Here is a 15,299-nt window from a genome sequence, read left to right as displayed (position 1 = left end):
AAAGATAAAAAAAGGCCAGAAGGTATTCACAAGTGCTGTGTTTTTTGCATGCCAATAAGATGAGACACGGAACACAAAGACCTAACAGGTATCTATGGAACTTTACTGAAGACCCATATTCGAGGGTGGTACCCATATTCAAGGGGTGGCCCTTAAGGAGAAAATTTTAGATTATTATGCCCAAAATTATATATGCTACCCACATGCTGGGGTGAAACTTCTGTAGGCAAATACGGTAATCCAATAAATTAGTATTCAAAAATGGGTTTTATGGTTGGGCATAAATAAAAACAGTGAGATGTTATCTTACACAATTTTATTAATTACAATTGTTGAAAACATATACACCAGTTCATAAGTTAGAAACCTCTGGACAGATGAAATGAAGGCTGTCATTTATTGCCACAGAAGATTCCCTACGGCCAGCGGCTGTTACAGCAATACAAATATTTGTAAATGAAAACGTCATTATTACTATCATATTATTATGTCCCTAACAATATTCAGTTTCTAGCAAACTGTGAACTTGATACTGCCTTGTACAAATTATTTCTTTAGATCATACATGGATTACAAGGACATTACCAACAAAAACTTTTACATTTAACATAAGGACAAATGGTTAGTTACAAGTTAGATTACTAGCACACTTAAATCTAACACTTGAAACACATCTTTTATACTTAGAATATTGTTGTTTTGAGTCGGTAATTAATCTGTCTGTTTATCATAGCGTTAAGTAATCATGAATGTAAAGCCACCGGATGCACCTTCACATCATGAAGACACTGAATTTCATGGTTGACCAAATCCATCCTTGCAGTAAAAAAGATGGTAGTTGTTATGCAAGTTCATTCTCTGTTATTTGCTAGAGCTGGCATCCCTGTGCAGATCACAACTAAATGCTGGCCCCCTATATCAGTGCTTCACGGTTAAATCATGATGAAATGAAAGAGTTTATCAGCACTTGCTAGTGTATTTTTGTAATACAAACGTTTTCAGATGCATAATTTAATTTTTTGATAATATTTCCACATCAATTTTTTTTTTGTCATATGACAGTAACAATTTTCCTAGTGCTACATGCTACGACTCAACACCAAAACTTACATGGGCAATTCTGATCATACACTCTTGTCGGTAATAAAAAGCTACATGCTTCAAAGTCATTGTGAATTTTCATATGGAAAAATAAAAATTTTGTAAATTGATAGTACTGTAGGTGGAACGAAAAGCTAGCAGACTGTGTTGTCCACTATTTGCGTACCATCAGATCGGCACGGCGACTGCAGACAACTCGTGATGGCTACAGCACATGATGCTAACACTACACGTTCAAGTGCTCGGAAGCCTTCTCCCTACCGCCCTGCGCCCAGGAACACATCAGTGAGGCCCAACAGACGCTAACAGGCACACTGTACTAACCCCCAAACTTGCAGCCTCCACAGTGCTCAACCTGGTTTACGAAACATTTGTTTTCTTGATGCTTCCTGCAATGGGTACACGAGTTTTGTGACTGGGCGGATTCCACACTTAACTGCCTTGGCATACAGACATACGCATATATCAGCTGCATGTAAAAATTTATTTATATATTTATTGCAAATTTAAAATAATGGTGCATGGAAAATTGCTTTCAAGAACATTTCACATACCCACTGATTGTTTCTACTGTCATACACTCAAAGTGATGTAGTGCTCAGTTACTCATTTTTCCTCATTCTGCTGAAGAGAACATTCAATCAAACCACTTTTGGTAAACAAATTGTGGTTCCTTCATAAAGCACACAAATTGACCAAGATGAATAGGAGGAAAAACTTCATGCGATGCCACATTATTCCCATCAAAATATTTCTACAACATACAGAAAAACAACACGTATTCCAACAAAATTCGGCACCAAAAAAACTAGTAATTTGCTGTCCAGTTTTCCAAAAGCGAGCAAATTGCTGGGAAGAAGTGGTTCCATCGTTTTCTTGATGCAGCGCACCGACAGCTGATGGGGACCAGACTGTGGCATCTTCCTTCTGCTGGGACAACTTGCGATGGCAAGGAGAGCGATGAATTTACTGACATGAGGGAACGTGAAGTGTGATGACAATCACCTGGCATTCTCTTAACACAAAGAAAACAGGCTAAACACAGATTTGTTAAGGGATTGAAATCAGTTGGTAGTGAGGAAAGGATATTGGTTAGTCGGAAGGACTACATTGACGCTCTACGGACACAACACCGGAGAGCGCGGAGCGACGGCTACAGTGCACAGGCAGAGAGAAAGAGAGAGAGTTGAAAAGAGAGAGAACAATGGACCACTTGGTGATTCCTTCCCGAGCGTTCGCTGACGTGTGCACCTAGTGTAGTCTGCAGGATGTGGTACGACCCCGGGGCGGCAGAGGTGCGAGGAAGCCCACGCAAGGCCATGAGGACACCTGCGAACAACCACACACCACACGCTCGCTTCACATATCACCATCCTCCTAGGCAATGGTTAGACATCACCACTTCTGAAACTTACACATGCCACCTCAACTTGACACTTGGGCACTTCTATAAATTGTATAATTACGATGAAAGCTACAGATAAACATTTATATAATCACTTTAACCCTACAACTCTGTCTGCTCAATTTTCCTTAATACTCTGTCTGGGGTCATATTTGACCCCATCCTATAATCCATTAAGAAAATTTTACTGAACTGCCAATATGTATCGGAAATATTTATCAGAATTTGATCCAGTTATTTCCATAGGTATTGCATGGTTTAATGTTTCTTAGTGTTCACTATACAGTATTACACGACATTTGCAGCATTTTGAAAAGTTTCTTTCACTTAACTGCAAACATCATTCAATCACCTCCATCAGAATTTATTCTAGACTCGTCTTCACAGTTTTTGCATGTAGTTAATGTTTCAGAATGTTCCTTGCACACAAATATATTACATCGTTTGCAGATTGAACTGTATTTGGTGTCCTTTGACCGGGGGCAAATGAAGCATCTTCCTCGCTTTCTCATTTGATTGTTTGGGGTTGGTTCTGGATGTTTTTTTTCTAGAATATCACCAAATCCACACATTTTGATGCTACTAACAATAGCCGTGTTTCTTGCTTGTGGTAAACCGACACGGTGCTCCACTTGAGGCTTTGCCATTTCTTTAGCCAACTTCATTAGAAACAGACGTCTCTCTGTTTTCTCTAAGCCTACGCAGAAAAGTCTGTAGGCGTTGAGTGCAGCAAGATCAACGAGATCATAAAATATAGCTAACGGCCAACGTTTCGTTCCCTTTTTTACAGAATAATGACGGCTCACTTGGTCGAGTGTGTCAACGCCTGATTTTGTGGAGTTGTAAAACAATACAACTTCCGGTTTTCTTTTCAAGTTGTTTTCTACTGGTACTGAGAATAACTGATGTTGTGTAGACAAGAGAATCACAGCCTTATTTTTTTTTGGAACATAAGAAACTAATAGTGTTTTGCCACTGCATGCAAATTTGGTGGTGTTTTCTTCTCTAGTTTTTGAAGGTAGCATCTCATTTGGGATTTCTTTTCGTGAAGAGCGTAGAGTGCCTACAAGAGTTAAGTTCATTTTCAACAATTCTTGACCTAAGTCAAAGCTCGTGAAAAAATTGTCAGTGGTAATGTTTCTGCCACTCTGAGCTAGATGTTTCACTAAATCTGTGACCACTCTCTTGCCTTGATTCACTTCCCTTCCATCACATGATTTTCCAGTGTAAATCTGAAGATTCACCAAATAACCATTTTCACAGTCTACAGCACACCAAATCTTAATGCCATACTTTCCTGGCTTGGAAGGAATGTAGACCTTGAAACTACATCGACCTCTGTATACACAAAGATGTTCATCTACAGTAATGTTACTAGAAGGTATAAAAGATGTTTTGCACTGCACAACAAACAAATCAAATAGTTCTTGTATAGGTTCAGCCTTATTTCCAGTCCTTTCTTTTCTTTCAAGTCTTGTGTTGCAATCATCGAAACGAAGGGAACGCAAGATTGCCTGAAATCGTACCCGTGACATAGTAGCACGGAAAAGAGGAATGCCGTATTCACAATCCCAAAATTCTTCAATAGGTTTCCCACGACCCTTTTGTACACCATACATAATCAGCAAACCTAAAAATGAAATTAGCTCGCGCCTGTCTATATTACGCCAGTCTAATAGTTTTCCCGACATTTTCAGTTCATTTCCCCGTTGATTGGTGTACCGAATTATAATATCTATCATTTCATCTGTAAAAAACTGTTTGAAGCAATCAGTAGCCGAGTTAACAACAACTGTAGTAGGAATACTTGATACAAATCGTTGTATGTTGCGAGATGGTAACCTACGAACTGTTGGTTCTTTAGTACTCCAGTCAATATTTCTACTTCTACTTACAATTATTGTATCTTGGTTTTCTCTTTCTTCATCCGAAGTATAATTTTCTTCTACTTCAATTTCATTCAGACAAATGTCATCATTTTCTTCTATTTGTGTCTCTGTCCCATCATCATCAGCATCACTACCATCTGAATCACTGCTGCTATGAAACAAGTCTTCCATAGCTTGTTCTACACTGTAGCCACGTGCAAAATTTACACCTTCCATAACTGAACTAGAATGAATCCCAAAACACCCACACAAAATTGTTATTTAGCTAACAATCTCAATCTACAACTTTGAGGTTAGCTCACAATAACAACAAAGGGTAGCATCACCAACTCAGAGTAGCCAACTAACGTGTACTAAAATCAATGTTGCCAAATTACGCTTTCTGAAATCAGTGTTGTCCACCTGACTGGTGGAATGAAAAGTGTTAGACGGGAAAACCAATTGACAATTACAAACTAAACAATTAGTTGGCAATACAACCAGTTAACTCCCAGTGTCTACCAGTCTTTGTACTCCCACCCGACTCATGTACATTAAAATCTCTGGGATATACATAGGTTTTTGAAATCTTAGCAAAAGTTACATTTAATCTATCTGGGGTCATAAATGACCCCATCTTAACTGTTTTTATGAATTGTATGTAAACAAGTGCGTAGAACTTGTCGTAAATTTCAATGAGCAAACTAATTAATGCTGCAAGAAAAGTCATTAAACTTCAGACTTGTAGATTAAATTTTAGACATCCTTCCGCCACATGAAAGATGCTTGGGGTCCCCAATGACCCCAGACAGAGTTCTAGGGTTAAACAGTTTCATGAAATGACTTAAATTGTACTCAAATATACAGTCAAGCCCGACTGAGAAGTAGTCATGATTTTTTTTTGTGAACTTTTCTTGCAATACAGCCATGTTCCTGTTGCACTAAAAAGAATGTAAGGCTCTGCAGATTTTTTTTTTTTAACTTGCGGCATAAATGCATTTCTAATTGGGGTACTGTAGTAACTTGGGATTACAATTTACAACCTAAACACCAGTCTTTGTTAAGCCATGTCACACAAGTCTCCATGCCGGAACTGTCTGTCCGGACGTGCGTTGCCAACCTGGCAGCGCACAATATACCACACTCCTCTCCTACCCATAGTATCGAACAACAAACAAGGACACACGGACAAAGAGTACTACTAGAAATGTATGTTCACACACATCACAGGTTCATCATTTTTTTGGGGACCCTGTTCCTTTTGGGGTATCGTTGACTACTGGCATAACCACTCACGAATACACTGTCTCCCCCTTGCACAAACCCCTTAAACCCGTTTTCCGCATCACTACACCTACTTCTTTCTTCATCTTGGACACTGCCAGCTGCACTTTCCATCACGTTTTCCTGTGGCTCCTTTTCTGTAAGTGCTGCTCTGCCGCCTGTAGGCTCCGCAGTTGAGGACGTTTGGTGGCAGGGTGGCAGCTGTGCTTCTCTACCCCTGACCCGCGACAACGGCGGAAGGGGGCGCAGCTGATCTAGGTGGCGGCGATGGGTGACTCCGCTGGCCCCTTGCACACTGTACGTGAGTTGACCCAACTTGCCAACGACCACCCCCTTCTCCCAACTCTGTTTCCCATGTGCATAAACAGTAAATCCAACACTGTCATTCACATCAAAAGCTCTGTTCCTGAGGGTGGAACGTGAGACCACCGAACCCATTTGGCGAGTTGCAACAGTGTTAGCTACAGACGGGGCTAGCAACGACAAACGGTTACGAACAACCCTACCGAACATTAAACTGCTAGGTGACTCCCCCGTGACCGTATGGGGGGTGATTCTGTAGCTCAACAAGAAGCGGGGTAAGGCTGTGTTGAGCGGAACATTAGAGTGAACCAATGACTTGAGTTTGTTTTTAAAGGTTCTGACCATGTTTTCCGCCAGACCGTTTGAGGAAGGGTGATACGGAGGTGAAAACGTGTGCCTTATGGCATTGTGTTTACAAAAACGACTGAACTCTTCCGATGAGAACTGGACACCATTATCTGAAACTAGCTGTTCTGGCAACCCGTATACAGCGAACCACCAACGCAACTGTGTTATGACTGCATCCGACGTAATACTGGGGAGCACACTGATTTCTGGCCATTTTGAATGGCTATCCACAAGGACTAGGAAATGCTTTCCCATGAATGGACCGGCGATATCCACATGAATTCTTTGCCAAGGTCGGTCGGGCCACGCCCACGGCAGCAGGATTGACTTGTCTGGCAAGGACTTGTTCTGGAAGCATGGGGTACAAGAAGAAACCACCCTCTCCAAATCCTTGTCTATCCGATGCCACCATACATACGAACATGCCAAGGCTTTCATTTTGCATATGCCAAAGTGGCTGGTGTGCAACTCCTGCAACACTCGACCCTGCAAGACTTGGGGAATGACGACCCGGTGCCCCCACAAAACGCAGCCCCCTTCTAGTGCAAGTTCGTTTCTTTTGTCATAGAACGGTTTGAGCGTGTCGGACAGTTGCGTGGCCCAACCATCTCTAAGGCACCTAATGACTTTACCTAACACTCCATCCCTTTCAGATTCTCGCCTGATTTCCTGAGGCATCACTGGCAAAAACTCTGACACTCCAACATCCAAATATGAAAATTGGGTTGAAGAAGGCTCAACATTTGGAAGTGGCAACCTAGAGAGGCCATCAGCATTCGAATTGGCGTCACTTTTGGCGTACTGAACTGTGTAGTCGAAACCCTGAAGAAGCACTGCCCAACGCTGCAGCCTATTGGCAGCGAGCTGCGGAATACCACAATGGCTACCTAGAATGTGTGTTAATGGTTGATGATCGGTAATCAGGGTAAAGCTTCGGCCATACAAGTACTGGAAGAACTTTTTAACTCCAAATATAATTGCTAAGGCTTCTCTATCTAGCTGAGAATACCCTCTCTCTGCAGACGACAAGGTGCGAGAAGCAAATGCAACTGGCTTCTCTTCTTCGCTGGGTAGGATGTGGCTTAGGACTGCTCCCACACCATATGGGGACGCATCGCATGCCAAACGAACTGGCAAATCCGGGTTGTAGTGTATGACAACATGTGAGGAGACAATCAGCTGTTTTAAATCTTTGAAGGCAGAATCACAGCTTTGTGCCCAAACCCACTTTTGACCCTTTTTCAAAAGCTCATGTAAAGGTGCCAACACCGTGGCTAGGTTAGGCAGAAAACGGGCATAGTAATTAACCAGACCTAGCCACGCCCTCAACTGGCTGACACTACGAGGTGGCAGCGCATCCACTACCGCTTTGACTTTTTCATCACTCGTATGCAACCCCTCCTTATCCACCCTATGCCCCAGAAAAGAGACTGATGAACGAAAAAATGCACATTTTGTTCTATTTACCTTGAAACCAGAGTCCTGCAGACGTTGTAACAGTCCATGAAGATTTTGCCAGTGAATTTCTTTGGTAGCGCCTGTTACCAAAATATCATCTTGAAAACACACAACACCTTCTAACCCCTGTAGGACTTGCTCCATTGTGCGTTGAAAAATAGCAGGGCAAGACACTATTCCAAAAGGGAGTCTGCTAAACCGAAACAATCCCCTATGCGTGTTGATAGTGCACAGCTCCTGCGACTTCTCATCAACCTGCAACTGCTGGAATGCCTGGGAAAGATCAATTTGAGAAAACTCTACCCCCCCTTGCAGCTTGGAAAACAACTCATCAACTCGCGGTAAAGGATAATGTTCCACAATGAGGTTAGGGTTGACTGTGATCTTAAAATCAGCACAAATACGGACCGTACCATCACGTTTTGCAACCGGAACGATTGGGGTGGCCCACTCACTAAATGACACCGGATGAAGTACACCTAACCCCAGAAGCCTGTCTAGCTATTTATAAACCTTGCTCTTAAGCGCAAAGCCAGGGGCCTAGCAGGTAAAAAGACTGGTGCTGTCCCTTCACGTACATGCAATGACACGTTACTTCCAATGAACGTACCCAAACCGTCATCGAACAAAGTAGGGTACTGTTTGGTAATGACACTCAGCACTGACCTGACCTCATCTGAAGTGGCCCTGATATGGTTGAGACTCGGTTTTGGCAGCTCAAAAGCATCATACCAATCCCTGCCAAGAAGTGGAGGGCCTCCATTTGGAACTACAAACAAATCTAGCTCCTTGGGCTTGCTCGACTTCACTTGCACCAGTACCTTAATTGTCCCGCACGGGTGTATTACACCGTTCGTGTAAGACTTGAGACTAACCCGTGTCGGAGACAAGGGGTATTTTGAAAACTGCATCCTATACAGCCTTTCTGAAATAGCGGATATAGACGCGCCACTGTCAATTTCCATATCCAGCACCACGTCCCCCACCAACACCTCCATAACCCAAGGTCGTGACCTGGCTGCCAACCCACACAACTGGAACACAGACGCAAAATCCTCGTCCGACGTGTGTACACTTTGGCGGTCAGGGTCTTCACGCACAACATAATTATGACGAGTCTGGTCCTTCGTATCAGTCGACCTGAAGTTCGGGCACATTCGTTTAAGATGTCCTAAACGTTTACAATTATTACACTTGTACTTACGGAACTTGCAGTTACGCACATAATGATTAACATTTCCACAGCACAAACACCCGTGCCCGCCCTGGTTTTTGACGCCATCTTCCCGCGAACGTGTTTTCACCACATGTACATTTACTGGTCCCTCGGCCTGTTCCACCGAACCGTGTGAAATTTCTACTTTCGGCATATTTACATGAAGGGCTGCATTTCCCATGGCCGCTTCATGCTGAACTGCTATGCCTACTGCCTTTTCGAAGGTGAGGTCATCGGTTTCCAGGTAAAGCCGCTGGGTAATGTTTCTGTCCCTTAACCCTACCACAAACTGATCACGCAAGGCGGCGTCTAAGAAGGTACCAAAATTGCAAGAGCGCGTTAATTTCCGTAAATTCACCACAAAATCTGAAACTGTTTCCTGTTCTTGTTGGACACACTTGTGGAAGTTGTGACGCTCGGCAATCACAGACGGCAGTGGAGAAAAATGGCTCGTCAACAAAGTGACAAGCTCGCTGTAGGTGCGCTCCGATGGCTTCTTAGGCTCACACAGATTGCGTAGCACTTCATACGTTTGTTTCCCTACAGACGAAATAAGGATTGCACGTCGTTTAACTTGATCCTCTGGCTTGTCTCCCACGCCGTTTGCGATGAAAAGCTGTTCCAGCCTTTCGACATACGAGTCCCACGTGTCCTCGCCGGGCGTAAAACTTTCAACTTTAAACCCCGACATTCTTTCTGAACATTACACGAGCCGTAATGCACGCAAAGAAACCAATCCCATCCTCGTCGCCACTGTAGTAACTTGGGATTACAATTGACAACCTAAACACCAGTCTTTGTTTAGCCATATCACACAAGTCTCCATGCCGGAACTGTCTGTCCGGACGTGCGTTGCCAACCTGGCAGCGCACAATATACCACAAGTGCTAAAGACATTATTTTTGTAAGTTTTCAAGGAGACAGCTGTCCCAGTTTTGGCCAGCGACTGGGAGCTTCAACCATGATGTCGTCAGAATGTGAAGGAGTGCAGTATAAGGCAGCTCTAAAGGAGGATTTGGTATCTAGTCTCAAAAATAGAGACACCCTCTTCTGTATTCTTTCGAAATGTGGCAAGTTTTCACTGAACTATGTAAATTTCGAGTTTATTCGTAAACCTCAATGGGATGAGATTTCATTCACTAAACAGGATGCATGGCGAGGAAGCGATTTTGAAGCATAGGTGAGTTGACATGGCGTTGCACTCAAGAGTTTTGATCATGTAAGGCTTGTGTAGATTATTGCAGCCAACAAAGATTTGTTACTAACATGAGTTCAGTTACTTTAATTTAAATCCAGTTACTTAGATTTAAGACAAAATGTTTGATTTTTAAATATTCAAGTATTTCATTTATTTTAGTTGGCAATGTGATGTGAGAGTGAAAATCTACATACAAGTAGAAATAAATGTTTCTTTTAATTTTGATTTATTTCAGCTCAGCCATCCTTACAGCTTCATAGAGAAATAATTTTAAGTGGAGAACACACGGTAGTAAAAACAAACTCTCAGAAAATATAGTTTGCCTAGTATGAAAGCCTAAGTGATATACAACATTGTGCTGCCTACTTGACTGGATGTGACAAGATGTGACGTCACAACTCCTGGCAAGACTGGAAGCCCGGTCTCGACCCCAGCAATAGTAGCCGGCCACTATAGCAACACTCCCACTTCTTTATTATTTTTGAACATTAACGCACTTTTATTAATAACATCTATGGGCCTTCAGCCAGTGGCTGAAACTATATTGTGTCTTTAAGGAAAGTATTATGTGTTAAAGTTTTTAACATTAACGTTTTTCTATTCAACGTTTCTTCCTGGTATAGTTTTGGCGCGGAAGTGACACTATCCTTACACCCGCCACAGCCCTAATTGCAGTCTAGCGCAGGCTGCGGCCCAAGGCGGACACATCATGCCACGGGGAAATTTCAGCTTTTTTTTACTGATTCTTATTCTGGTAATTATACGTATGTAGTTACTCAACCAAAACTCTTTATTTAAATTCTTTGCCCATGCGCCCCCGGAACGAATTTCCGTCGTAGGTCCTAGCCCAGCCGTGTCAATTTAACTACGCTATGCAAACGTGTTGCGAGTTCTTAATGTACGATACTGGCCAACTCTAGCAATGTAACCATTATAAAGCGACTGCCGTTAGCACCTGTATGTTCAACTGTAATTAACAAGTCACATGTAATGCAACTGTACAAGTGTGCCTGTTTAGTAAAACTTGTCTTGCAAATTGGTGTTTTTTCAGAGTCTTCCCGTAATTTGGTCACGTAGGAATCGGTCACCTACACTGAATAGGGAGTGCAACATTGGACCAGCTAAATTCTTGTACATAATTCCAGCCACAGGCCTTAGTGGACCATGCTGGGCTGACGACCCACAACTACTCAGTGGTTAGTCAACTAGAGCTAGCCTGGTGCCCTCAAGACATTTTCACGCTTTAACTAAGCCGGCATCCACTAGGTCTACCTCGGGGTTTGGAAACCAATCCGTGGGTGATGACAGATGAAACTTAGTGTTTCTTTTCATTTCAATGCAACAATGGAAAAAAAATGTGCTATGCAAAACGAAATTAACATTTCCCATTTCCTAACTTGAGTTGAATTCCTACATCTATGTCACTATTAGTTTTGTTCACGTATTTATTTTATTCACTTTATTGCTAGTTCGGATGGTTGCATTTTGTAAGGAAAGATGTTAGTGGGCACCACCGTATGTTCAGTATGTTAAGGGCACATGGACACAGCAGTGACTCCTCTCAGGGCGTGACGAGAACTGAGTGGGGAACCAGACTCGGACCCTCCTTATGTTACCAAGGCCTGGCCCGCTCTTAGCCTCGGGCACGCTATCGGCGTGGGATTGTACAGTGGGCTCTTAAGACATCCCACTTGCCTGACATCTGCAGCTAGTCCCACGTGGCCAGAAAGAAACATGGTTTCTCAAACATATTTTTATTCTCATTGGCAATTACAAAATGCCCTCATACACATCTCAATTAAAACTGTTATAAAGCCCTATGGCACGTATCTGATTAAATGATGTGCGAGTCACCCTTGTGGTTGCACTTAAGAATTATGTGGTCAGGTTTCAAAGTCTCGGTTAAGAGTAAAAATAATAATTAATTAAACTGTCTACCGCCCGAGGCAGGCCTCGAGGAAATTAAGAAAATGATTTGAATTTATCAAAAGAGGAAATGGAATTACTTGGTCAGTGATGGCAATGGATGAAGTCCCCGGGTGCTGGCACGTCCTACCTAGGCCGGTGATGTCACACTTGGATGGCAGAGAATCAATGGCGTCTTTGTGCCAAAAATGAAAGCCATCACTCTTATTCGAATTCATGCCATTAGTGATTGAAAAAGAACACTCAAACACACATAAATAAAGCACATCCTCCTATGCCCTTGTTACCAATTAGCATATAGCCATTTAATGTTTAATATTTAAAATACTGCCTGCTTTGGCCAACTTCGTGTCTGCTCAGGATTTATTTGGCTCCATCTTTGTTAAGTATTTATATTTATTTAATTTATGTTAAAAAAGGGTGCTATAGCGAGTTCACTAAAAAAACATAAAAAGAGACACGTAGCATTTAACACTTTTACCGAAACCCCGGTCTCACAGACCGCTAGGAAATTGTACATCTTAATGTTGGCAACACTAGTGGGACGTCTCGGGTCCACCTCCCTAGTACCTTCCCCCCACTCTCCCCTCCTACTGCTGACACATCCTTTGTTCAGTTTGAGTGCGGCACTTGACCTTGACTGAGCCCTAATCGTAAACAAACCGGTCTCCCTGACCGACGGTTTCTGTAAGTATAGTGGTGACGCGCGGTCACACAGACCGAGGGTTTCTGTTTATGTTTGAACTGATTTCTTTTTTTAGTTTTTAGTTACGTTGTAGGATTTAAAGTAGTGTGTATAACATTTTTAGGCTGAATCTGTGTGTAAGATATTGTTTTGTACTATGGATGAGGATCAGGGTGGAAGTAATCAAAACCGACCCCGAAGACGTTTGGACCCTAGTGATCCACGGTTTGGTGATATTATCCGAGATTTGTTGCATAATGACGTCCCTGACGATGAAACAAGCCGTGTAAGTGAAGTGGACGACTCCGACGAAGATCCCGACTTCATTTTACCAGGGCGTGAAGGACAAGTTATAGATGACAGTTCTGAGGAAGAAGATGAAATTATGTTAGAAGAGGATGCTTCGAATGAACCAATAGTGGATCAAGCTAATAAAGCTGTAAGAGAAGTCTTTTTCATTGAAAGAACTAAGAAGACTGAGCTAGTAGTGCCAAACACATGGACCAACAAGCCTGCACCCCGAAACGTGAGAACACCTGCTAGGAGCATTTTTAGGGGCTTACCTGGATTACAAGCACGAGGTAGAACACTCGGAAACCAACCAAGCAAAAAAGAGGTATGGCAGCTATTGTTTGATGACGTAATTATGAAAATGATCCTGGTAAACACCAACATAAAACTTGAAGCCGTAAGAGCTGGTTTGTCAGTTACGACTTAAAAAAAACAACTATAGAGATACAGACATTGAGGAGCTCAACGCTCTAATTGGATTATTGCTGGCATCATCAGTTTTATCTTCAAATGAAGAGAAAATAACTTCTGTATTTACAAAAGATCCTTACAGTAGACCGATTTATTCAGCGACTATGTCCATCAAACGATTCGAGATACTTCTAATGTGTCTACGCTTCGATGATTTTAGAACACGTAATCAAAGAAAAGTAACAGACAAAGCTGCTCCTATATCTGAAATATTTGGAAATTTCATTGAAAACTGCAAAAGATCGTACTCAGTATCTTCTGAGGTAACGATTGATGAGATGCTCGTACCTTTTCGAGGGGGGTGCGGGTTTAAGGTGTTTATGCCAAAAAAACCTAAGAAATATGGAATCAAAGTCATGTGTCTATGTAATGCTAAAACCTCTTATCTTCTAAATGCTTACATCTACACCGGAAAGAGTTCTGATTCCGTGGGACTGAGTGAGACAGAAAAAACCCTTGCCATACCAACTCAATCTGTAGCAAGACTTTGTAAACAGATCGTAAACAGTAACAAAAACGTTACTGCAGATAATTGGTTTAGCTCACTTTAAGTTGTAGATGAGTTACTGAAAAGAAAACTCACTTACGTCAGCACAGAACGAAAAGACAAGAAGGCTATCCCAGAAGTATTTCTACAAGATCCTGTACGTCCAGTTGGCTCATCATTGTATGGATTTAGAGACAAAATTACTTTACTGAGCTATGTGCCAAAGAAAAACCGAGCTGTTATCCTCATTTCATCGATGCATCATTCAACTGAAACAAACGAGAATAAACGCAAGCCTGAGATAATAGCGCATTATAATGCAACTAAATGTGGAGTTGACATCATGGACATGAAGTGAGCTATCTATTCTTCGAGCCGGCGAACAAGAAGATGGCCAGTAGCAATGTTCTACAGAATGCTGAATATATTCGTTCATCCTGTACATGAGCTACAAGAACTCTTCTCTTCTGAAACGATTCGAGTTCATAAAACAGTTGAGTTTTGAGCTCATCAAACCCCATCTTCAAAAAAGGTTCTCTCTTCCAAGCCTTCAACGAACCCTGAAAGAAGACATCAGAAGAGTGCTTGGAAATGACGTGCCAGCCGAAGAACGTAGAGGCATGGGAGGAGACGAAGCTGACGCTGGACCGAGTGACAAAATGGAGAAGAGGAAAACCTGCAGTACGTGCCTAAGTGCAAAGAAAAGGAAGACGGCCTACAAGTGCATACTTTGTTCAAAGGCTATCTGTCTGGAGTGCAGTAGAAAACTTTGCTTGGAATGTGCAAAGGAAGTCATCTCCTAATCAGGTGATCTTTTTATTTTCTTTGAACATTTGAAAAACATTTGAAAATTCATTGAACATTCTAAAACATAATATTTTGATCTTTTAATGATTTTTTTCATACAAAATAAATGTAGTTTTTGGCTCAATTGGTTTTATTCTTTCAATAAACACCATTTTTCATACTATATAGGGTAATTACCATTAAAACCTAATGGAATCATGGGTTATATTATATTGAGGTCTGACAGACCGGGGGTTTCGGTTAGTGGTGTGAGGCCTAGGGTTTCAGTAAAAGTGTTAATAAATGATAAAGAGTGAAGTAGCACTGCATGACTGAATATCATCTGAAGTTGTGGCCCACTGTTTGAACACACAGTCACACTAACATACTGTGGGGGTTCAAAGACTGGATTGGTTAGACGAGGGTTGGGAAGGAAGCAAAATCTCACCAGGCCCATGCGGCAAACCTCCGC

General features: G+C 42.1%; 1 protein-coding gene across 1 annotated transcript in view; it reads right to left on the bottom strand.

Moving 5' to 3' along the window:
• Positions 1–299: 299 nt before the first annotated feature.
• Positions 300–15,299, bottom strand: part of LOC134533265 (proteoglycan Cow) — a 348,711-nt gene continuing 333,711 nt past the window's right edge. The window contains exon 11 of the mRNA XM_063370705.1: positions 300–2,430. The gene's annotated coding sequence lies outside the window, so the exon portion shown is untranslated. The remainder of the gene's footprint in view (positions 2,431–15,299) is intronic.

This window comes from Bacillus rossius, chromosome 6 (assembly GCF_032445375.1).
Source record: "Bacillus rossius redtenbacheri isolate Brsri chromosome 6, Brsri_v3, whole genome shotgun sequence".
NCBI lineage: Eukaryota > Metazoa > Arthropoda > Insecta > Phasmatodea > Bacillidae > Bacillus > Bacillus rossius.
This window is presented reverse-complemented; position numbering and strand designations above follow the sequence as displayed.